The sequence below is a fragment of the Amblyraja radiata genome, chromosome 11 (assembly GCF_010909765.2).
Source record: "Amblyraja radiata isolate CabotCenter1 chromosome 11, sAmbRad1.1.pri, whole genome shotgun sequence".
NCBI classification, from domain to species: Eukaryota; Metazoa; Chordata; class Chondrichthyes; order Rajiformes; family Rajidae; genus Amblyraja; species Amblyraja radiata.
This window is the reverse complement of record NC_045966.1, coordinates 2,014,843-2,038,642: the sequence shown is the minus strand read 5'-3', so window position 1 is coordinate 2,038,642 and position 23,800 is coordinate 2,014,843.

Genomic DNA, 23,800 nt, shown 5'->3' with positions numbered 1-23,800 from the left:
ACAGATGATATCACACGCCACAATCTATAAAACCTTGACTCAGTCTGATTGCACAGTTTTTCGCAGCAAATCTTTCTGCTTGCTAACACTGTTTGTCACTTCAGGCAACATATGTTGATAAAAAAAGATGGCTATGACCACGGCTGGGTTAAAGCAGGGGCTCTAATGGATTTGAGATAACATTATGCAGATGTTAATCAAGTTCTTGGTTCTGGACAACGTCTAATAAAAACTGCACGCATCATACAATGACAAAAATGATTCACACTGATTTACAGATTTCTATCAGCCTGATAAGATCTGTTTTTTCAAATCTATATAAATGTGTTTAAAAAGAACCCAAGACAAACACAGATACAATCACTAACAGCTGGGAAGAAAACTGTCCCTGAATCTGGAGGTGTGTGTTCGTTTTCACACTTCTGTACCACTTGCCCGATGGGAGAGGGGAGAAGAGGGAGTGACCCGGAGTGAGACTAGTCCTAGCAGGCATGATGCTGAGGTCAAATGGCTGATGAAAATCAGTCTGAAGAAGGGTCTGGACCCGAAACGTCACCTATTCCTTCGCTCCATAGATGCTGCCGCACCCGCTGAGTTTCTCCAGCATTTTTGTCTACCTTCTACAATGTCATTGTGTGAAACCTCAGCATAAATTCAGACCAGCAGATGCCACATCCAGGCCAGGCCAAGAAGAGCTTGTGCAACTGTACATAACGGCTCATTCTGAAGAGAGTCCTGACCCAAAACATCATCTGCCCATTCCCTCCACCGATGCTGCCTGATCTGCTGAGTTCCTCCGGCACGGTGACGCAGCGGGTAGAGCAGCTGCCTCACAGCGCCAGAGAACCGGGTTCAATCCTGACTACGGGTGCTGTCTCTGTGGAGTTTGTACGTTCTCCCCGTGACCGTGTGGGTTTCCTCCCACACTCCAAAGACGTACAAGTTTGTAGGTAAATTGGCTTTGTATAAATATAAAATTGTCCCTAGTGTGTGTAGCATGTTCGGGGATCGCTGGTCGGTGCGGGCTCGGTGGGCCGAAGGGCCTGTTTTCCCGCTGTATCTCTAAACCAAACTAAAATTAAACATCAAATACATTTTATTTACTGAATCAATGGTTATTGAATAAGACAAAGGAAAGATTGTATTCTGCATTACTCTGGAGATTAAATTCAGGAAACATCTTCAGGGAACGTCTAAGGTGTTGGACAGACTAGATGCAGGAAGATTGTTCTCGATGTTGGGGAAGTCCAGAACAAGGGGTCACAGTTTAAGGATAAGGGGGAAATCCTTTAGGACCGAGATGAGGAAAACTTTTTTCACACAGAGAGTGGTGAATCTGTGGAATTCTCTGCCACAGAAGGTAGTTGAGGCCACAGTTCATTGGCTATATTTAAGAGGGAGTTAGATGTGGCCCTTGTAGCTAAAGGGATCAGGGGGTATGGAGAGAAGGCAGGTACAGGATACTGAGTTGGATGATCAGCCATGATCATATTGAATGGCGGTGCAGGCTCGAAGGGCCGAATGGCCTACTCCTGCACCTATTGTCTATGTTTCTATGTTTCTATCTTCCAATGTCTCATCTGTAACCGGTGAAAACCTATTGTGACGTTCATTCTATTGACAGCCAAGAGGAACAGTTGCAACAATTTGGCAAATTCAAAACAACGTGATAACAATTCATTTTTAAAAAGCCTTCCATTGCGATTTAGTTTTCACAATTGTGAATTCCTCATCGAGCATTGCTGTGTATCAAGTATTGATGTCAGATTTAAAGACAAAAACAACGGCATATAAAGGCAATAATCCAGCCTCTGGTGGCCAAGAATGCTTTAAGCAGAGTAAAAGCAATTTTTAGATATTGGCAGCGCAGATTAAATTGCAAGCCACTCAAGCCTGTGTCACAATATTTATATGCATCTATATAATAACCTATACTCACCATTCATTGCCTTTTGCTCAGTCTTTGCAAGCAACACCCTGGGATCCTAAGACAGCATGATGAAAGACAATAAATATATATCACTGAGCCATGGATCATCTTCAATAATCTTGACATTATTCAATCGAACAAACTGTACCACAGCAAAAAGGTGTCACATCTTGGCACTTTAGTATATAAACAGACTAAGAATGGTCTCAACCCGAAACGTCGCCTATTCCTTCGCTCCATAGATGCTGCCTCACCCACTGAGTTTCTCCAGCAATTTTGTCTACCTTCGATTTTTCCAGCATCTGCAGTTCTTCTTAAACAATTAATAATATATAGTGTACAATGCAAATTAAATATAATGCAATCTATTGTAAGCAAAGCACAGAGTGCTGGAGTAACTCAGCGGGTCAGGCAGCATCTGTGGAGAACATGGATAGGTGACGTTTCACAGAGTGCTGGAGTAACTCAGAGGGTCAGGCAGCATCTGTGGAGAACATGGATAGGTGACGTTTCACAGAGTGCTGGAGTAACTCAGCGGGTCAGGCAGCATCTGTGGAGAACATGGATAGGTGACGTTTCACAGAGTGCTGGAGTAACTCAGCGGGTCAGGCAGCATCTGTGGAGAACATGGATAGGTGACGTTTCACAGAGTGCTGGAGTAACTCAGAGGGTCAGGCAGCATCTGTGGAGAACATGGATAGGTGACGTTTCACAGAGTGCTGGAGTAACTCAGCGGGTGCAGCAGCATCTATGGAGCTAAGGAAATAGGCAACGTTTCGGGTCGAAACCCTTCCGGGTTTCGGCCCGAAACGTTGCCTATTTCCAGAAGGGTTTCAGCTCGAAACGTTGCCTATTTCCTTCACTCCATAGATGCTGCTGCACCATAACTCAGCGGGTCAGGCAGCATCTGTGGAGAACATGGATAGGTGACATTTTGGGTGGGGTCCCTTCTTCAAATTGTTCTGATGATTCCCAATCTGAAATATCACATGTTCTCCACAAATGCTGCCTGACCCGCTGAGTTACTCCAGCACTTTGTATTTTACTCAAGATTCTTGCATCTGCAGTTCCTTGTGTCTCCAGCTAGTACATACTCTCTGCCTTGCATATAATGCACGATAATCTTATTGCCAATAAAATATTTCGCTCTATGTTAATGTTACATTGAAGTTGGGCCTGTGAAAATACAAGGAAACTAAACTGTAGTTTAGAGATACAGCGCGGAAACAGGCCCTTCGGCCCACCGAGTCCGTGCCGACCAGCGATCCCCCCGTACACAAGCACTACCCCACACACTCATAGAAACATAGAAACATAGAAATTAGGTGCAGGAGTAGGCCATTCGGCCCTTCGAGCCTGCACCGCCATTCAATATGATCATGGCTGATCATCCAACTCAGTATCCCGTACCTGCCTTCTCTCCATACCCTCTGATCCCCTTAGCCACAAGGGCCACATCTAACTCCCTCTTAAATATAGCCAATGAACTGGCCTCGACTACCCTCTGTGGCAGAGAGTTCCAGAGATTCACCACTCTCTGTGTGAAAAAAGTTCTTCTCATCTCGGTTTTAAAGGATTTCCCCCTTATCCTTAAGCTGTGACCCCTTGTCCTGGACTTCCCCAACATCGGGAGCAATCTTCCTGCATCTAGCCTGTCCAACCCCTTAAGAATTTTATACGTTTCTATAAGATCCCCTCTCAATCTCCTAAATTCTAGAGAGTATAAACCAAGTCTATCCAGTCTTTCTTCATAAGACAGTCCTGACATCCCAGGAATCAGTCTGGTGAACCTTCTCTGCACTCCCTCTATGGCAATAATGTCCTTCCTCAGATTTGGAGACCAAAACTGTACGCAATACTCCAGGTGTGGTCTCACCTGTACAACTCGAGGGACAATCTACAAGTTTTTTACTGAAACCAATTAACCTACAAACCTGCACGTCTTTGGAGTGTGGGAGGAAACCGGAGTACCCGGAGATCACGGGGAGAACGTGCAAACTCCACACGGACAGCATCGAACTCTGGGTCTGTGGCGCTGTGAGGCAGCAACTCTACCACTGCACCAATAAACTACTTATCAATTGTACAATGTGCCTTTGACAGGCGATTATCCTTCCTGGAGACTGTGAGCATTACAGCAAGTATTTGGCCCTGACAGGATATCTATTCACCCCTCCAGAAATACGTTCCCTGCCGCATACCATCTGCCACACACACGCGCACGTTCTCACTGTTTAACTCCGCGACAGTTGCAAACTCCTTGCTTACAAACTGCTGCCACTCAGAGGCCAATTACTGCTTTAGTTTTAGTTTTAGAGATACAGCGCGGAAACAGGCCCATCGGCCCACCGAGTCCGCACTGACCAGCGATCCCCACACATTAATACACACTAGGGACAATTATGCCAAGTCAATTAACCTACAAACCTGCACGTCTTTGGAGTGTGGGAGGAAACCGGAGATCTCGGAGAAAACCCACGCAGGTCACGGGGAGAACGTGCAAACTCCGTACAGACAGCACCCGTGGTCAGGATCGAACCCGGGTCTCTGGCGCTGTGAGGCAGCAGCTCTACCTGCTGCATCACCGTGCCGCCCAAAGAAGAGGCCTGTTACCTAGAGGCTCGCTAGAATTTAGAAGATTGAGGGGGAATCTTATAGAAACGTACAAAATTCTTAAGGGGTTGGACAGGCTAGATGCAGGAAGATTGTTCCCGATGTTGGGGAAGTCCAGAACAAGGGGTCACAGTTTAAGGATAAGGGGGAAATCTTTTAGGACCGAGATGAGAAAAACATTTTTCACACAAAGAGTGGTGAATCTGTGGAATTCTCTGCCACAGAATGTAGATGAGGCCAGTTCATTGGCTATATTTAAGAGGGAGTTAGATGTGGCCCTTGTGGCTAAAGGGATCAGGGGGTATGGAGAGAAGGCAGGTACAGGATACTGAGTTGGACGATCAGCCATGATCATATTGAATGGCGGTGCAGGCTCGAAGGGCCGAATGGCCTACTCCTGCACCTATTTTCTATGTTTCTATGTTTCTATGTTACACTAGTATATGTGATGTTCATCCTTCTTCTTAAGGGAGCAGTTTGTAGTCTTGTCCTACATGCAACAACATGGCAACTCAAACCTCACTGGACCAATTGGTGCATGTGACAACAATTGTGACTTGAACTTGAACTTGAACTTGAACCTGAAGATGCAAGGCCATCTACAACCTACAAAGTATTAGCTCGTGGACCCCAAAATAGATTATTCCATGACTTTGGCTATTGTTCATCAGTCAATGAAAGTAAGCATGCAGGTACAGCTGGCAGTGAGGAAAGCCAATGTACCTGCATTGGCTTTCATAACAAGAGGAATTGAGTTTAGGAGCAAAGAGGTCCTTCTGCAGTTGTACAGGGCCCTAGTGAGACCACACCTGGAGTATTGTGTGCAGTTTTGGTCTCCAAATTTGAGGAAGGACATTCTTGCTATTGAGGGAGTGCAGCGTAGGTTTACAAGGTTAAATCCCGGGATGGCGGGACTGTCATATGCTGAGAGAATGGAGTGGCTGGGCTTGTACACTCTGGAGTTTAGAAGGATGAGAGGGAATCTTATTGAAACATATCAAATTATTAAGGGTTTGGACACGCTAGAGGCAGGGTGTACAAGCCCAGCCGCTCCATTCTCTCAGTATATGACAGTCCCGCCATCCCGGGAATTAACCTTGTAAACCTACGCTGCTCTCCCTCAATAGCAAGAATGTCCTTGGTCTTGGCATCGTGGTCAGCACAGATGTTGCGGGCCGAAGGGCCTGTTCCTGTACTGTACTGTCGTAACGTTGAGTGTGTTGCATGAAGGAAGGAATGATGCGATACTCAGCAGTTGTTGCAACCTGCAAATGGAGCAGTCTGCGTTGAGTTCTCCCTTTCCAAACAGATTATCGTAAGTGTGGTGGACGTGAGTCGGCCCGGCGTTTGGATCCCAGGAGCGATCTTGACACCTGGGATTAAAACGATTGCGACTGACACTCTGCCAATAAACGAGGCTGTCAAGGAGCAATTTTCACTGGAGAGTGAAACTGTGGTACGCTGCGAATGTCATCGTGTGGCCAGCGTGTAGCAACTTGCCTGCGTTAGATCCCCACTGACCTCAAATGAAATTGAGCAATTATGTTTGAAATCAAGCCAGCAGCAACCTCCATAAAATAAAATGCATTTGGATTTTGATGTATTAACCCCCAGGGGGAATTGCGGGGTGTAGGAAAAATACACAATGCAGATAGGAATTCGATAAAACTTATTGTCTGACACTGAAATTGAAAAAATAAATTACGGTAGCAGGCTTAGCTATAATGGTGTAACTCATAGATCGGGGCATTGCATGGCTAGTGGAGTTGTGTCTGTCTCTGTACAGTGCCATGGAACTAATTCTCCAGAACAGCTTCTTCCCCTCTGTTATCAGGCTTCTGAACGGCCCTTCCATAAGCTAGTGCACTGTCTGATTCACCTCTACCCCATTGTGGACATTGGACTTTGTCTGTGGAACTGATGCGCTACAATGCTGAGAACTAGATTCTGCACTCTGTATCTTCCCCTTTGCTCTACCTGTTGGACTGGAGTTTGAGCTGATTATACCTGTGTGTGGTAAGTCTGATCTATTTGAGTAACAAAGCTTTTCACTGTACCCTCTGAACCTTCCGAATTTTGCAGTCGGCAGGGCAGTACTCAGCATATCGCCAACTTGGACAATTTTTACAATCACCAAGCCAATTAACCTACAAACCTGTACGTCTTTGGAGTGTGGGAGGAAACCGAAGTTCTCGGAGAAAACCCACGCAGATCACGGGGAGAACGTATATACTCCGTACAAACAGCACCCGTAGTCGGAATCGAACCCGGGTCTCTGGCGCTGCATTTTGCTGTAAGGCAGCAACTCTACCGCTGCGCCACCGTGACTGCCTCCGTAAACACGAAAATAATGAGCCTAAATGGAACAATGACATTCTCACATGCAACAGCAAAACAGACATGTCAACATGGTACTCTGTAAACACTGTAATGAACAACAACAAAATGTTTCGTTAGAGAGATGTGGGCCAAAGTCAATGAAAGTAAGCATGCAGGTACAGCAGGCAGTGAAGAAAGCCAATAACCTTCATAACAAGAGGAGTTGAGTATAGGAGCAAAGAGGTCCTTCTGCAGTTGTACAGAGCCCTAGTGAGACCACACCTGGAGTATTGTGTGCAGTTTTGGTCCTCTAATTTGAGGAAGGACATTCTTGCTACTGAGGGAGTGCAGCAGGTTTACAAGGTTAATTCCCGGGATGGCGGGACTGTCATATGTTGAAAGAATGGAGCGGCTGGGCTTGTACACTCTGGAGTTTAGAAGGATGAGAGGGTATCTTATTGAAACATATAAGATTATTAAGGGTTTGGACACGCTAGAGGCAGGAAACATGTTCCTGATGTTGGGGGAGTCCAGAACCAGGGACCACAGTTTAAGAATAAGGGGTTGGCCATTTAGAACGGAGATAAGGAAACACTTTTTCACCCAGAGAATTGTGAATATGTGGAATTCTCTGCCTCAGAAGGCAGTGGAGGCCAATTCTCTGGAGGCTTTCAAGAGAGAATTTATCTAACTCTTAAAGATAGCGGAGTCAAGGGATATGGGGAGAAGGCAGGAACGGGGTACTGATTGTGGATGATCAGCCATGATCACAGTGAATGGCGGTGCTGGCTCGAAGGGCCGAATGGCCTACTCCTGCACCTATTGTCTATTGTCTATTGTCAAATGGTACTAGCCCAATATGCCAGCTTGTTCGACATGGACCAGGTGGGCCGAAGGGCCTGTTTCTGTGCTGTACAGCTCGATACAGCTTGCACGCAATATCACAGATCTGCAGCTTCATTGCCTGGATGCAGCAACAGGGATGTAATGCTGAGGCTCTATAAGGTGCTGGTCAGGCCGCATTTGAATATTGAGAGCCATTTTGGGCACCATATCTGAGGAATCTGTGGAATTCTTTGCCACAGATGGCTGTGGAGGCCAAGTCAGTGGATATATTTAAGGCAGAGATAGATAGATTCTTGATTAGTGCGGGTGTCAGGGGTTATGGGGAGAAGGCAGGGGAATGGGGTTAGGAGGGAGAGATAGATCAGCTGTGCCGGCTCTGGAGAGGGTCCAGAGGAGGTTTACAAGATGATCCCAGGAATGAGTGGGTTAACCTATGATGAGCGTTTGTCGGCACTGGGCCTGTACTCGCTGGAGTTTAGAAGGGGGGACCTCATTGAAACTTACAGAATAGTGAAAGGCCTGGATAGAGTGGATGTGGAGAGGATGTTTCCACTTGTGGGAGAGTCCAGGACCAGAGGGCACAACCTCAGAATTAAAGGACGTTCCTTTAGGAAGGAGATGTGCAGGAATTTCTTTAGTCGGAAGGTGGTGAATCTGTGGAATTATTTGCCACAAAAGGCTGTGGAGGCCAAGTAAGTGGATATATTTAAGGCAGAGATAGATAGAATGATTAGTTCAGGTGTCAGGGATTATGGGGAGAAGGCAGAAGAATGGGGTTAGGGGTAAATATAGATAGACAATAGTCAATAGGTACAGGAGTAGGCCATTTGGCCCTTCGAGCCAGCACCGCCATTCAATGTGATCAGGGCTGATCATCCACAATCAGTACCCCGTTCCTGCCTTCTCCCCATATCCCCTGACTCCGCTATTTTTAATAGCCCTATCTAGCTCTCTCTTGAGAATACTTAATTGACTGGGCAGCTCTGAGCCGAGGTCAGGAGAAACATTGTTCAGATGTAACTCCATCCCTTCGCAGCGAATACTAACGTTATTCACATTATCGTGTAACTACACAGTAGACGGCTCGATTGTAATCATGTATTGTCTTTCCGCTGACTGTTTAGCACGCAACGAGAAGCTTTTCACTGTACCCCGGTACCCGTGACAATAAACTCAACTCAACGAGGAGGTCAAACCTTGCACTGGCTGCCTTCCACGCCACTGCCAGAGTTGTGGTCTGTATGTCCAGGCAAGATTGGAGCCTCTGTGGAGATGTTACCCAAACTTGCCAACAATGTCAACAAACGATATCCTCAGCGCCGTCTCGAGTTACAAGTGTGAGTTTTCCCAAGACCACAGCAACGGGCACATGAGAAATGGCAAGGACGATCAGAAAACTTAAGTTCCAACTAGGCAGTAAAAGCAAAGCGTCACGACCCGAAATGTCACCCATTCCTTCTATGTCGATATTAGTTTTGTGGATATCTTTAATAATAATAATAATAATGGATGGGATTTATATAGAGCCTTTCTAATACTCAAGGCGCTTTACATCGCATTATTCATTCACTCCTCAGTCACACTCGGTGGTGGTAAGCTACTTCTGTAGCCACAGCTGCCCTGGGGCAGACTGACGGAAGGGTGGCTGCCAATCTGCACCTACGGCCCCTCCGACCACCACCAATCACTCACACACATTCACACACAGGCAAAGGTGGGTGAAGTGTCTTGCCCAAGGACACAACGACAGTATGCACTCCAAGCGGGATTCGAACCGGCTACCTTCCGGTTGCCAGCCGAACACTTAGCCCATTGTTCCATCTGTCGTCTTTAAGGCAGAGATTGATGGATGCTTGATCAGTACGGGTGTCTGGGGTTACGGGGAGAAGGCTGGAGAATGGGATCGAGAGGGAGAGATAGATCAGCTATGATTGAATGGCAGAGGAGACTTGATGGGCCGAATGGCCTAATTCTATTCCTTAAGACCTTATCACCTATCCAGAGATGCAGCCTGACCCCCTGAGTTACTCCAGCAGTTACTCCTTCCTACACAATACTCTCCGTGAGGTGTATCGGGCAGGGGACGGGGATGGGGACGGAGAGCCCAACTTACGTAACTTCTGACTTACAGAAGGATTCGCGGCACGTAACTCTCCCGTAGGTCAGCGAGTTACCGGACAAACTCTGGACCACAAGACCAGCTAGTTACATGGCTCATTGAGGGCCTCTAGTGATGGACAGCCAGTACTGCAGTAGTTATCGACTCACAGTCATAGAATGATACAGTGTGGAAACAGGCCCTTCAGCCCAACTTGCCCACACCGGTCAACAATGTTCCATCTACACTAGTCCTACCTGCCTGCGCTTGGTCCATATCCCTCCAAACCTGTCCGACCCATGTACCTGTCTCCGATGTCTCAGTTGTCAAACATAGGCACAAAGAACTGGAGTAACTCAGCGGGTCAGGCAGCATCTGTGGAGAACATGGATAGGTGACGTTTCACAGAGTGCTGGAGTAACTCAGCGGGTCAGGCAGCATCTGTGGAGAACATGGATAGGTGACGTTTCACAGAGTGCTGGAGTAACTCCGCGGGTGCAGCAGCATCTATGGAGCTAAGGAAATAGGCAACGTTTCGGGTCGAAACCCTTCCGGGTTTCGGCCCGAAACGTTGCCTATTTCCAGAAGGGTTTCAGCTCGAAACATTGCCTATTTCCTTCACTCCATAGATGCTGCTGCACCATAACTCAGCGGGTCAGGCAGCATCTCTGTGGAGAACATGGATAGGTGACGTTTCACAGAGGGCTGGAGTAACTCAGCGAGTCAGGCAGCATCTCTGTGGAGAACATGGATAGGTGACGTTTCACAGAGTGCTGGAGTAACTCAGCGGGTCAGGCAGCATCTGTGGAGAACATGGATAGATGACGTTTCACAGAGTGCTGGAGTAACTCAGCGGGTCAGGCAGCATCTGTGGAGAACATGGATAGGTGACGTTTCACAGAGGGCTGGAGTAACTCAGCGAGTCAGGCAGCATCTCTGTGGAGAACATGGATAGGTGACGTTTCGGGTTTGCCCCATCTAAATTCATCCTTTTGTACCCGTATATTGGTCCATATCCCTCTAAACCTTTCTTATCCATGTACCTGTCCAAGTACCTTTTTAAAAGTTGTTATTGTAGCTGCCTCAACTCCCTCCTCTGGAAGCTCGTTCCATACACCCACCACCACCACAAATGAGATAATTTAAAATATGTCATTATGTCAGCTCCCTGACGCAGTGCTTGTTCAAGCTGTTCATGCTCACTGCATCAAGATTCTGAAGAAGGGTCCCGACCCAACACATGGGTCAAGACCCTCCTCCAGACCAAAGAAGGGTCTCGACTAGAAATGTCATCCATTCCTTCTCTCCAGAGATGCTGCCTGTCCCGCTGAATTACTCCAGCTTTTTTGCGTCTCTCTTTGCTGTGGAGCTAACAATGTTCATACTGAAAGCTGTATATCGTACAACACTTTTTAATTACAATTCATTATTTGATTTAAGAAAAAATTATAATAAAAACTCAACTGGATTAACTTTTATTTATATAAAGGACTTTACTTCCTTAACACAATAAACACTGGCTGTTTCATTTAATTTTTAAGATGCTCTAAAATCATGTCGTGATTAAATGTAATCCTTTAAGCCTCTGTCTTCCCAGAAAAATAAACACTCCCTTATCTAATTTTATTAATGCATCACAAACAAGAGAGCTTTGGATTTTAATGCAATAACGTCGTGAAGAAATGCATTGAAGGGGAATTGTTGCTTGATGCTTTCAATCAATGACCTGAAATAAGACAAAGCCATTGAAAGAGAATTATCATTTCTTATGTGCAATATCATTTGTTATTTTTACGTTAAATAATGAACCAATCATAGTACCAACAATAATTACTATGGCCCAGCAGATGAGGTTCTTGTCTCTGGATATGAAAGTGTAGAATTAGAATCATCGAATGCTTTCAGTTTTTGATTATTGATTTCCAGCATCTACAGAATTTTGCTTTTTACTACAACCTGGACAATAGACAACAGGTGCAGGAGTAGGCCATTCGGCCCTTCGAGCCAGCACCGCCATTCATTGTGATCATGGCTGATCATCCACAATCAGTACCCCGTTCCTGCCTTCACCCCATATCCCCTGACTCCGCTATTTTTAAGAGCTCTATCTAATGCCCCCGTCCCACTTAGGAAACCTGAACAGAAACCTCTAGAGACTTTGCGCCCCACCCAAGGTTTCCGTGCGGTTCCCGGAGGTTGCAGGTGGTTGCCGGAGGTTACAGGTAGTGGAAGCAGGTATGGAGACTGACAAAAACCTCCGGGAACCGCACGGAAACCTTGGGTGGGGCACAAAGTTTCCAGAGGTTTCCGTTCAGGTTTCCTAAGTGGGACAGGGGCATTATTACTCTCTCTTGAAAATACCCAGAGCATCGGCCTCCGCTGCCACAGGGGCAGAGAATTCCACAGATTCACAACTCTCTGGGTGAAAAAGTGTTTCCTCGTCTCAGTTCTAAATGGCCGACACCTTATTCTTAAACTGTGGCCCCTGGTTCTGGACTCCCCTAAAGCCAAAGCATTGAAAATGCACCTCTAGGTGCTTTTAAATCCGAAGTCATTCGGGAAAATAATCTCCCAATTTGGCTGGGATAAATTTTAATTAACTTGGCTTACAATGTGTGTAGTTGGGTAAACTTCGACCCAAGAAAGATTCCAACCAGAAATGTCATCTGTCTATTCCCTCCGCAGATGTTACGTGACCTGTTGAGGTCCTCCAGCACTTTGTGTTTTGCTCAAGTTTCCTGCATCTGCAGTTCCTTATGTCTTCAAACTTCAACCTGATATCACTCCCACATAGTCGCCGAGTGAAACAGTGAGGAAACAGGCCCTTCGGCCCAACTTGCCCACGCCAGTTAACATGTCCCATCTTCACTAGTCCCTCCTGTCTGCGTTTGCCCCATATCCCTCCAAACCTGTCCTATACATGTACCTGTTCAAATGTTTCTTAAACGTTGCGATAATATCTGCCTCAATTACCACCTCCGACAGTTCGTTCCATACACCCACCACCCTCTGTGTAAAGAAATAACCCCTCAGGTTTCCTGGTAAATCTTTTCCCCTTCACCTTAAACCTATGCCCTCTGGTCCTCGATTCCCCTACTTTGGGCAAGAGACCCGATCTATTCCTCTTGTGATTGTATATACCTCTATAAGATTACCCCTCATCCTCCTGTGCTCCAAAGAATAGAGTCCCAGCCTACTCAACCTCTCCCTGTAGCTCAGGCCCTCTAGTCCTGGCAACAGGCAGCAGAAGGGCAGGGTCTGTCATCAGTTGAAGGGATGCACTGATGTGCAGATGCAGGGACAGGCTGGTAGCCAGAGGTTGACTTTAGATCATGCAGGCAAATCCTTCCAGCCTAACGATGAACAGTCAGATATGTCCAGGTTACTCTGCTGCTGTAAGGCAAGGAAGAGTAAGATGATGGTGGGAAAGAGCCTTCAGGGGTAGGGTGTTTAGTGACGTGGCTTTGACAGGCTACGGTGTTGTCTGACCTTACACCATCTGGGCAAACATGTTGTTTGTTCCCATGGGCAAAGAAGTTTTAATGAATCAAACAACACTTTAAACAAGTAGGGGGGAACTGCAGATGTTGGTTTAAACTGAAGACAGACACCAAATGGCGGAGTAACTCAGCGGGACAGGCAGCATCTCTGGAGAGAATGAATGGGTGACGTTTCGGGTCGAGACCCTTCTTCAGACAAAGTATTTATTCCCCCCCAGAGTACGGGACTCAGGGACTGGAGGGCACAGACTACTAGATGGCTTCTGGCCCATTGGGTTCCTCCAGCAGTGTGTCTTTCCTCCAGATTCCAGCATCTCCAGGTAAGACGGTTCTGACCCAAAACGTCACCCGTTCCTTCTCTCCAGAGACACTGCCTGACCCGCTGAGTTACTCCAGCTTTTTGTGTCTTACTAATGCCAATTCACTGATGAAGTAGGAATCTGCATGGCTATCGGAAAAATGTCGCCTATCTGGGAAGGATGCAGAGAAGTTTTACAAGGATGTGTGGGCTCTGTGATTGCGTGGGTTTCCTCCGGGTGCTCCGGTTTCCTCCCACATCACAAAGACGTGCGGGTTTGGCCTCAGTAAATCGCCCCTCGTGTGTGGGTGAGAAAGTGGGACAACATGGATCTTGTGAGCACATGCGATTGGTGGTCAGTGTGGACCCCATGCAATGTGACTCGATGTCTGTGAATCACGGGCTGGGAGATATAATTACTGAATTTGATTCACGTGGATTGAAAGTCCCAGAATAATATCTTGACCCGCGATGTTCCAGCTCTTATCTGCGTTTATTGGCTGAGTAACCCCTCACAACGTATAATTCTCACAGGCAAACCCAACACCAAGTAATATTTAATTTCACACAGAATAGAGTGCTTAAATAAACACCAGACATTTGATTATGGTGGATAGTGAAATATCTGTTTAAAAAAATACTTGTTTAACAATAATTAGATTTAACATTCTGAAATACTCAAACAAGGATCTATAATCCAGCTGGTCGAGCTGCTGTCTCACAGCACCAGAGACCCAGGTTCGATCCTGACTGGGTGCTGTCCGTGTGGAGTTTGCATGTTCTCCCTGTGACTGTGTGGGCTCCTCCAGGTTTGCTCCCCCTCACCCATCACCCCTCATCCCCTCTTCCCCCTCTTCCCTTTCCCCTCTCCCTCTCTCCCCTTCTCCCTCTCTCCCCCTCTCTCCTCCTCCCCCTCTCCCCATCTCCCCCCCCCCTCCCAGTCCCCTCTCCTCTCCCTCTCCCCTACCCCTCTCCCGATATGGGTTTACAGGGAGTGGGCTGACAAAGTCTAGGCAGCCAAACCATTCTAAGCTACTTCTCGCAGCTGTGGCCCCTGATGTGGCCCCTGATGTGGCCCCTGGTCTGGTCCCTGATGTGGCCCCTGATCTGGCCCCTGGTGTGGCCCCTGGTCTGGCCCCTGGTGTGGCCCCTGGTCTGGCCCCTGGTCTGGCCCCTGGTGTGGCCCCTGGTCTGGCCCCTGGTGTGGCCCCTGGTGTGGCCCCTGATGTGGCCCCTGGTCTGGCCCCTGGTCTGGTCCCTGATGTGGCCCCTGATCTGGCCCCTGGTGTGGCCCCTGGTCTGGCCCCTGGTCTGGCCCCTGGTCTGGCCCCTGGTGTGGCCCCTGGTCTGGCCCCTGGTCTGGCCCCTGGTCTGGCCCATGGTCTGGCCCCTGGTCTGGCCCCTGGTCTGGCCCCTGATGTGGCCCCTGGTGTGGCCCCTGGTCTGGCCCCTGGTCTGGCCCCTGGTCTGGCCCCTGGTGTGGCCCCTGGTCTGGCCCCTGGTCTGGCCCCTGGTCTGGCCCATGGTCTGGCCCCTGATGTGGCCAATGATGGTGGCCCCTGGTGTGGCCACTGGTCTTCCCCTGGTGTGGCCCCTGGTCTTGCCCCTGATGTGGCCCCTGGTCTGGCCCCTGGTCTGGCCCCTGGTCTGGCCCCTGGTGTGGCCTCTCCTGGCCAGTCAGCCAGTGGGGGGACCAGAGAGATCTCTGGTGTAAGGGGAACTGTCACTGTCTCTCTAAACCAAACTCATTCCGATACTTAACATTTACATTTTCAGGATCGATTGTTTATTGAAGAGAAGTTATGAATTAACGCATCAGTGTAATCCACTTAGAGCTCAAGTAAGCAAGCATATAATTGGTGGACAAAGACACAAAATGCTGGAGTAACTCAGCGGGTCAGGGTCTTGACCCGAAACGTCACCCATTCCTTCTCTCCAGAGATGCTGCCTGTCCCGCTGAGTTACTCCAGCATTTTGCCTTCAATATCTTCAATATAAACCAGCATCTGCAGTTTAGAAGTTCTAGGAGCCATTCGGCCCATCAAGTCTACTCTGCCCTTCAATCATGGCTGATCTATCTCTCCCTCCTAACCCCATTCCCCTGCCTTCGTGACACCCGTACTAATCACGCACCCTCCAGCACATGAAATTGGTGGTACACAAAAAAGCTGGAGAAACTCAGCGGGTGCAGCAGCATCTATGGAGCGAAGGAAATAGGCAACGTTTCGGGCCGAAACGTTGCCTATTTCCTTCGCTCCATAGATGCTGCTGCACCCGCTGAGTTTCTCCAGCTTTTTTGTCTACCTTCGATTTTCCAGCATCTGCAGTTCCTTCTTGAACATGAAATTGGTGGAATTTGTTTTGAATCAAGATTGTTAAGGGCTTGGACACGCTAGAGGCAGGAAACATGTTCCCGATGTTGGGGGAGTCCAGAACCAGGGGCCACAGTTTAAGAATAAAGAGTAAGCCATTTAGAACGGAGACGAGGAAACACTTTTTCTCACAGAGAGTGGTGAGTCTGTGGAATTCTCCGCCTCAGAGGGCGGTGGAGGCCGGTTCTCTGGATACTTTCAAGAGAGAGCTAGATAGGGCTCTTAAAGATAGCGGAGTCAGGGGATATGGGGAGAAGGCAGGAACGGGGTACTGATTGGGGATGATCAGCCATGATCTCATTGAATGGCGGTGCTGGCTCGAAGGGCCAAATGGCCTACTCCTGCACCTATTGTCTATTGTCTATTGTCTATTGAATCAAGCATTATTTGGCTAGTGATGTCACGTATTGTGAGTCTAGCAAGAGCATCGAACAACATCACCTATTCCTTCGCTCCATAGATGCTGCCCCACCCGCTGAGTTTCTCCAGCATTTTTGTCTACCTTCGTACTGGGAAATATTCAGTCCAAGCTTCAAGGAAAGTGAACGGGCCCAGAAATATTCATCACTACATTTCACCGTGTGTGTGTGATCAGGTAGTACGCTGGTAAATAATGTGTACAATTCCATTTCTGGGCACACAAGCATAAAATTAGTTTGCCAAGCAGTAATTACAAATTAGCATGCCATTAATAGTTGTTAATTGGTTTACATATATATCAATAGATGTGAATTTACCAGATTAAAGCGAAGAAAATGCAAATGGATTTTTCACACCATTTCTCCACGCTCTTCTTTCCAGATGTTCCAGGTCCACTCTTCCATCCAGCTGTTGGCAAAACCCAGCGCTGGGTTATAATAGAGAGCTGGAGGCACTCAGCGGGTCAGGCAGCATCTATGGAGGGAAGAGATAACATGCCACCCTCTGATGACACAAATCAGTTTCAGTTTCAGTTTATTGTCACGTGTACCGAGCTACAGTGAAAAGCTTTTGTTGCGTGCTAACCAGTCAGCGGAAAGAAAATACATGATTACAATCGAGCCATTCACAATGTACAGATACATAATAATAATAATAATAATAATACATTTTATTTATGGGCGCCTTTCAACAGTCTCAAGGACACCTTACAAAAATTGAGCATGTAGAGGAAAAACATGTAAGGGGAATGAAATAAATAGTAGAGACATGACTAGTACACAAAGTAAAGTAAAGACAGAATTCAATACAAAACACAGTATGAGGCAATTCATGCACAGATGAAAAGGGAGGGGGACGTGGGGCTAAGGATAGGCAGAGGTGAAGAGATGGGTCTTGATGGGAGTGGAAGATGGTGAGGGACACGGAATTGCGGATCAGTTGGGGGAGGGAGTTCCAGAGCCTGGGAGCTGCCCCGGAGAAGGCTCTGTCCCCAAAACTGCGGAGGTTGGACTTGTGGATGGAGAGGAGACCGGCTGATGTGGATCTGAGGGACCGTGAGGGTTGGTAGGGGGAGAGGAGGTCAGTGAGATATGGGGGGCCAGATGGTGGAGGGCTTTGTAGGTGAGGATACATGATAAGGGAATAATGTTTAGTGCAAGGTAAAGCCGAAAATGTCCGATCAAGGATAGTCCGAGGGTCACCAATGAGGTAGATAGTAGTTCAGGACCGCTCTCTGGTTGTGGTAGGTTGGTTCAGTTGTGAGGTGTAGATAGATCGATGGAAGGGAGGTTGGTTTGTGTGTGTGTGATGGTCTGGGCTGTGTCCACAATTCGCTGCAACTTCTTGCGGCCTTGGACGGAGCTGTTCCCAAACCGGGCTGTGATGCATCCCGATAAAATGCTATCTATGGCGCATCTGTAGAAGTTGGTGAGAGTTGTAGGGGATCCCTCCACACACACACAGAGAAGGACTCAGGGTGCAGATTGCTCCTGCAGATGGGGTTTCATGAACCAGGCTCTGTATGGGTGGGTACCAGGAGCTCTCTGGAGAACATGTGAAAAAACATTCATCACTGTTTTATTTTAATTACTTTCTCCACAGTTTGGGAAAGAATTCTGAGGATATTTGGAAGATTCTTGCCAACGTCGGAAAATTATAGAGAGTCAGACAGACATCAAGCTGCTTGGCACGGAAACAGGCCCTTGATGGGCCGAATGGCTAAATTCTGTGCCTAGAACTTATGAATTTTATGAAGCAGAAAGTGTCATAAGTGATAGGAGCAGAATCAGGCCATTCGGCCCATCAATTCTACTCCGCCATTCAATGATGGCTGATCTATCTTTCCTAACCCCATTCTGCTACCTTCACAAGTATTGGCTAATCGGTCTCCAAGAAATCAATTAAGAAACTAATCGAGGGTGTGTGAACTGTAACTCATCGCACGTGAGTATTGATTTGGCACCAATATATATTTGATGCTTCTACTGGGTTTCGGAACCTCACTAAAGTTCCGCTGCATTAATTCTCTGGATCCATTAAGGATTTGACATTAAGTTTACAGTCTGGTTTTATTGTGAGATCTTACGGTTTAATTAGCTTGAGTTCAGCTTTTGACTGGTGATCAAACATTAAACCAGATCTGGATGACTAATGTTTCTTTAGATTTTCGGTTCCACGGCTAAATTTGCAGTTTAAATTAATATGCCATCAGTAACATGTTAAAAAATGGATCTCATCATTTATGTTCAACTAAACTCTCTTGGGCCTACATCAGCTCCACACTTCAGTCACACTGTAGATGTGAGGAGGAAGACTCCAATACCCAGTGTCATCACAACTTCATTCATTACATAAAGGAGAGATGGTTTGCCAGCCATCGATCAGTCCGTACTCGGGAAGACAGCACATCTACACATCAATTATTTAGATTTTAGATTCTATTTTCTGTAAGTTGGAATCAACTTCATAAATGGGGAGGGAGTTACAAAGAGAGTGGTGGGCATCTGGAACGAGCCGCCAGAGGAGGTAGTTGAGGCAGGGGCTATCTTCTTCTTCTTTTCGTAACAACAGACAATAGACAATAGGTGCAGGAGTAGGCCATTCGGCCCTTCCATCCAGCACCGCCATTCAATGTGATCATGGCTGATCATCCCCAATCAGTAACCCGTTCCTGCCTTCTCCCCATATCCCCTGACTCCGCTATCTTTAAGATCCCTATCTAGCTCTCTCTTGAAAGCATCCAGAGAACCGGCCTCCACCCCAGGCAGAGAATTCCACAGACCCACAACTCTCTGTGTGAAAAAGTGTCTCCTCATCTCTGTTCTAAATGGCTTACTCCTTATTCTTAAACTGTATGGCCCCTGGTTCTGGACTTCCCCCAACATCAGGAACATGTTTCGTGCCTCTAGTGTGTCTAAACCCTTAATAATCTTATATGTTTCAATGAGATTCCCTCTCATCCTTCTAAGCTCCAGAGTGTACAAGCCGTTACAAACCGTCCGTCTTGTAACAAATGTTGACCTCGCTGTCATCGTCCGTCCTGAAAGGGACACGAGCGTCCGGCAACAATCAGTGGGAGCCGTCACTTGTCACAGTAGATGATGGTGGTAGCAGAATTAGCTCAAGATACTTCCAGTATCCAGCCCTGCCACGTGGACACTTCTGCTGTAGGACCAGCAGGTACCATCTACCATCTACATCCTCCCCCTTGGTCAGATACTCCGCCACTTCAATCTGGACTTCCACTGTTACGCTGATGACACCCAGATTTACCTTGGCACCAAATCCCCCCACAACCCCCCCCTCTCCCATATCAACTCCTGTTTGTCAGCTATAAAAACCTGGATGCAACATAATTTCCTCAAACTCAACAGCGATAAGACAGAATTCCTCCTCATAGGCTCCAAAGCCACACTCAGCAAAATCAATAACCCCACTCTCACCATCGACGGCACCACTGTCTCCCCATCTCCCCAGGCCCGCAACCTTGGCGTGATCTTTGATTCCACCCTCTCCCTTGAGCCTCACATCCGCCATGTCATTAAAACCTCCTTCTTTCACCTCCGCAACATCACCAAAATCAGACCCTCTCTCACACCTCCCGCTGCTGAAAGACTCATCCATGCCTTCATCTCCTCCCGACTGGACTATTGCAACTCACTTCTCCTTGGCATCAGCTCCACCTACATCAACCGACTCCAACTGGTCCAGAACGCAGCCGCCCGACTCATGACCCACACCAAATCCTGGCATCACATCACTCCAGTCCTCAAAAAACTTCACTGGCTTCCCATCTCCCACCGGATCACCTACAAAATCCTGGTCCTCACCTACAAAGCCCTCCACCATCTGGCCCCCACATATCTCACTGACCTCCTCTCCCCCTACCAACCCTCACGGTCCCTCAGATCCACATCAGCCGGTCTCCTCTCCATCCACAAGTCCAACCTCCGCAGTTTTGGGGACAGAGCCTTCTCCAGGGCAGCTCCCAGGCTCTGGAACTCCCTCCCCCAACTGATCCGCAATTCCGTGTCCCTCACCATCTTCCAGTCCCGCCTCAAGACCCATCTCTTCACCTCTGCCTATCCTTAGCCCCACGTCCCCGTCCCTTTTCATCTGTGCATTAATTGCCTCATGCTGTGTTTTGTATTGAATTCTGTCTTTACTTTGTGTACTAGTCATGTCTCTACTATTTATTTCATTCCCCTTACATGTTTTTCCTATACATGCTCAATTTTTGTAAGGTGTCCTTGAGACTCTTGAAAGGCGCCCATAAATAAAATGTATTATTATTATTATTACCATCACAACATTGAATAGACATCTCCACAGGTACATAGATAGGACAGATTTGGAGGGATAGGGGCCACGTGCGGGCAGGTGGGACTGGTGTAGATTGGCAGCGTGGACAAGTTGCACTGATGAGCCCATCTCCATGCTCCATCACTCTAATTAACCTTCAAAAAGAAAAATCGATTCTTCCAATTTATCGTGTCATGTCGGTTTATTAACTGGTCACATGGACTTTGGTTCATCGGGCCAGAGAGATGTACAGCAGGGGAACAGGCCATTCGGCCCACCTTGTTCATGTTCTTGAGCCACTCAGCCAGTGAACCCAGAGGGAACCATTGGCTCAATGCAGAATGGTGGTGATCTTGTTCTTGACACTTGGCTGTGCGGTGGGTTCACGGTGAGTCTAGTGGCGTCACGCCAGCTCTGGCCGCCAGATGTAACATGCTCCATCATTGGAAGGACATCACAGTCATGATTGAAAAGGCAAATGAGATGAACGCGACTCAAACGCTCAGGAACAAAGGAGGCTGCAGAGAGTGGTGGGCACTGCCCGGTCCATCACAGTACTGACCCCCCCACCATCGAAGGTCCATCACAGTACTGACCTCCCCACCATCGAAGGTCCATCACAGATACTGACCTCCCCACCATCGAAGGGATCTACAGGAGTCGCTGCCTCAAAAAGGCAGCCGGCATCATCAGAGACCCACACCACCCTGGCCACGCTCTCATCTCGCTGCTACCATGGGGAAGAAGGTCCAGGAGCCTGAAAACCGTGACCTCCAGGTTCAAGAACAGCTTCTTCCCAACAACCATCAGGCTGTTGAACACTGACCTCAGCGACTGTGATCTTCTGTGGACTGTTGGTGGATGATGGACTATTATAATCTGGTTACCCCGTATTGCTGCTTATTAATTTATTATATTATTAATTATTGCATATTTATTTGAACACTTGGCAATAAGGAGCTTGTTTAGCTGCAGCCAATGACAATGTCATTATTCCATTGCCGGAATTATATCAACTGAACACTCTTGACTCTTGGCTTCACCCCTTTTCCTTTAACTTTCTTGTACAATTCTAACACCTAATTAGGTTGTTCACATTATTTTTACTTTTTACTATGTTTTATTTTTCATCATGCGAGATGTTCAAAAACAGATGGGAAGTTTTACCCCCTTTTTCACACAAAGGGGGGTGTGTGTACGGAACAAGCAGCCAGAGGAGGTAGTTGAGGCAGGGACTATCGCAACGTTTATGTGATAAGTGATAGAAGAAGAATTAGGCCATTCAGCCCATCAAGTCTACTCCTCCATTCAATCACGGCTGATCTATCTCTCCCTCTCAACCCCATTCTCCTGCCTTCTCCCCATAACCTCTCACAACCGTACTAATCAAGAATCTAAGACCAAACGCAGACTGGGCGATCGTTTTGCGGAACGCCATCGCTCAGCCCGTGTGAACCGACCTGATCTCCCGGTTGTATAGGAAAGAACTGCAGATGCTGGTTTAAATCGAAGGTAGACACAAAATGCTGGAGCAACTCAGCAGGTCAGGCAGCATCTCTGCAGAGAAGGAATGGGTTGCTGGACACTTTAATTCTCCTTCCTATTCCTACACAGGAATTAAATACAATTAAAATGTCCAGAACTTTAAGAAACAGTTAGATAGGTACATGGATAGGACAGGGTTGGAGGGACATAGGCCAAATGCTAACAGGTGGGACTAGTGGGGCTGGGACATTGTTGGCCAGTGTGGGCAGGTTGGGGCGAAGGGCCTGTTTGCACGCTGTATCACTCTATGACTCTATGACACTATGACTAGGTTTGACAGATCCCTGATCTCACAGTGGTCCAGGGTTTGGACATCAAGATCTTGCACCTGAGGTCCATTGGACCATCACAGATGGGCTTGCGGGACGATTGGATTGACCAGACCACAATGTCACCATGGCAATAGCACAGTTGTGGCAGTGTGGAGATGAATGTGAGCGGAGGGCCATTAAACGTGACGTCTGGGAACAGACAGATCCATGGAGACACAAGGAGCTGAAGGTGCTGGAACCGTGAACAACACACAAAGTGCTGGAGGAACTCTGTGGGTCAGGCAGCATTTAGGGAGGGAATGGGCAGGCCCCCACAAATGGACAGGTACATGGATAGGGAATGGGTCAGGAGCCTTCAGTTTGAAACGTCGTCTGTCCATTTTCTTCACGGGTGCTGCCTACTCCGCAGAGACCCTCCCGCTCATTGCTCAAGAGACGGCCGTACTCTGACTGCGCTGTTAAAGTGTGTACAGGGCCAGTCTGAGATCTTGCGCTGGGCACCACACATCACCATCAGGCAACTGAACCATCCTACCACCAACTGGAGAGCGGTCCTGAGCTATTATCTACCTCATCGGAGACCCTCGGACTATCTCTGATTGGACTTTATCTTGCACTAGAGGCTATATTTAAGAGGGAGTTAGATGTGGCCCTTGTGGCTAAAGGGATCAGGGGGTATGGAGAGAAGGCAGGGATGGGATACTGAGTTGGATGATCAGCCATGATCATAATGAATGTTGGTGCAGGCTCGAAGGGCCGAATGGCCTACTCCTGCACCTATTGTCTATGTTTCTATGTTTCTATATTTCCTTTATTCTGTATCTGTACACTGTGGATGGCCTGATTGTCTTTCCACTGACTGTTCCGTATGTGCATGTGACCTCGGTGCATGTGACAATAAAGTCAACTCAAAGCCAAGTCTATAGGTGTTGTTTCTGTGCCTACATCGTGGTTGCACCCCTCTCTGGTGGAGCTGAAAGCCAACTAACAAGAAGCAAAGTTTCTCATTGCCCAAACAAGTATGTGATCATTTAAGGATGTGTACGGTAAACCATTAATCTCTGGAAATGTTAATTGCTGACATTCAAAGAGTTGCCTGTGTGACATTGTGTTGACTGTTGCAGCGTGGAAGTGTTGGATCAGTTAAAATATGCAGATGAATGGCTGCAGTAACATAATGGAACGCACATCGTGCAAGGCAAGGTTCTGTCTGGTAATCCCCTGACTAATAACTTCTTAAAGATCAAAAATCACAACTCAATTAAAATCTCGGCGGAACATTAAG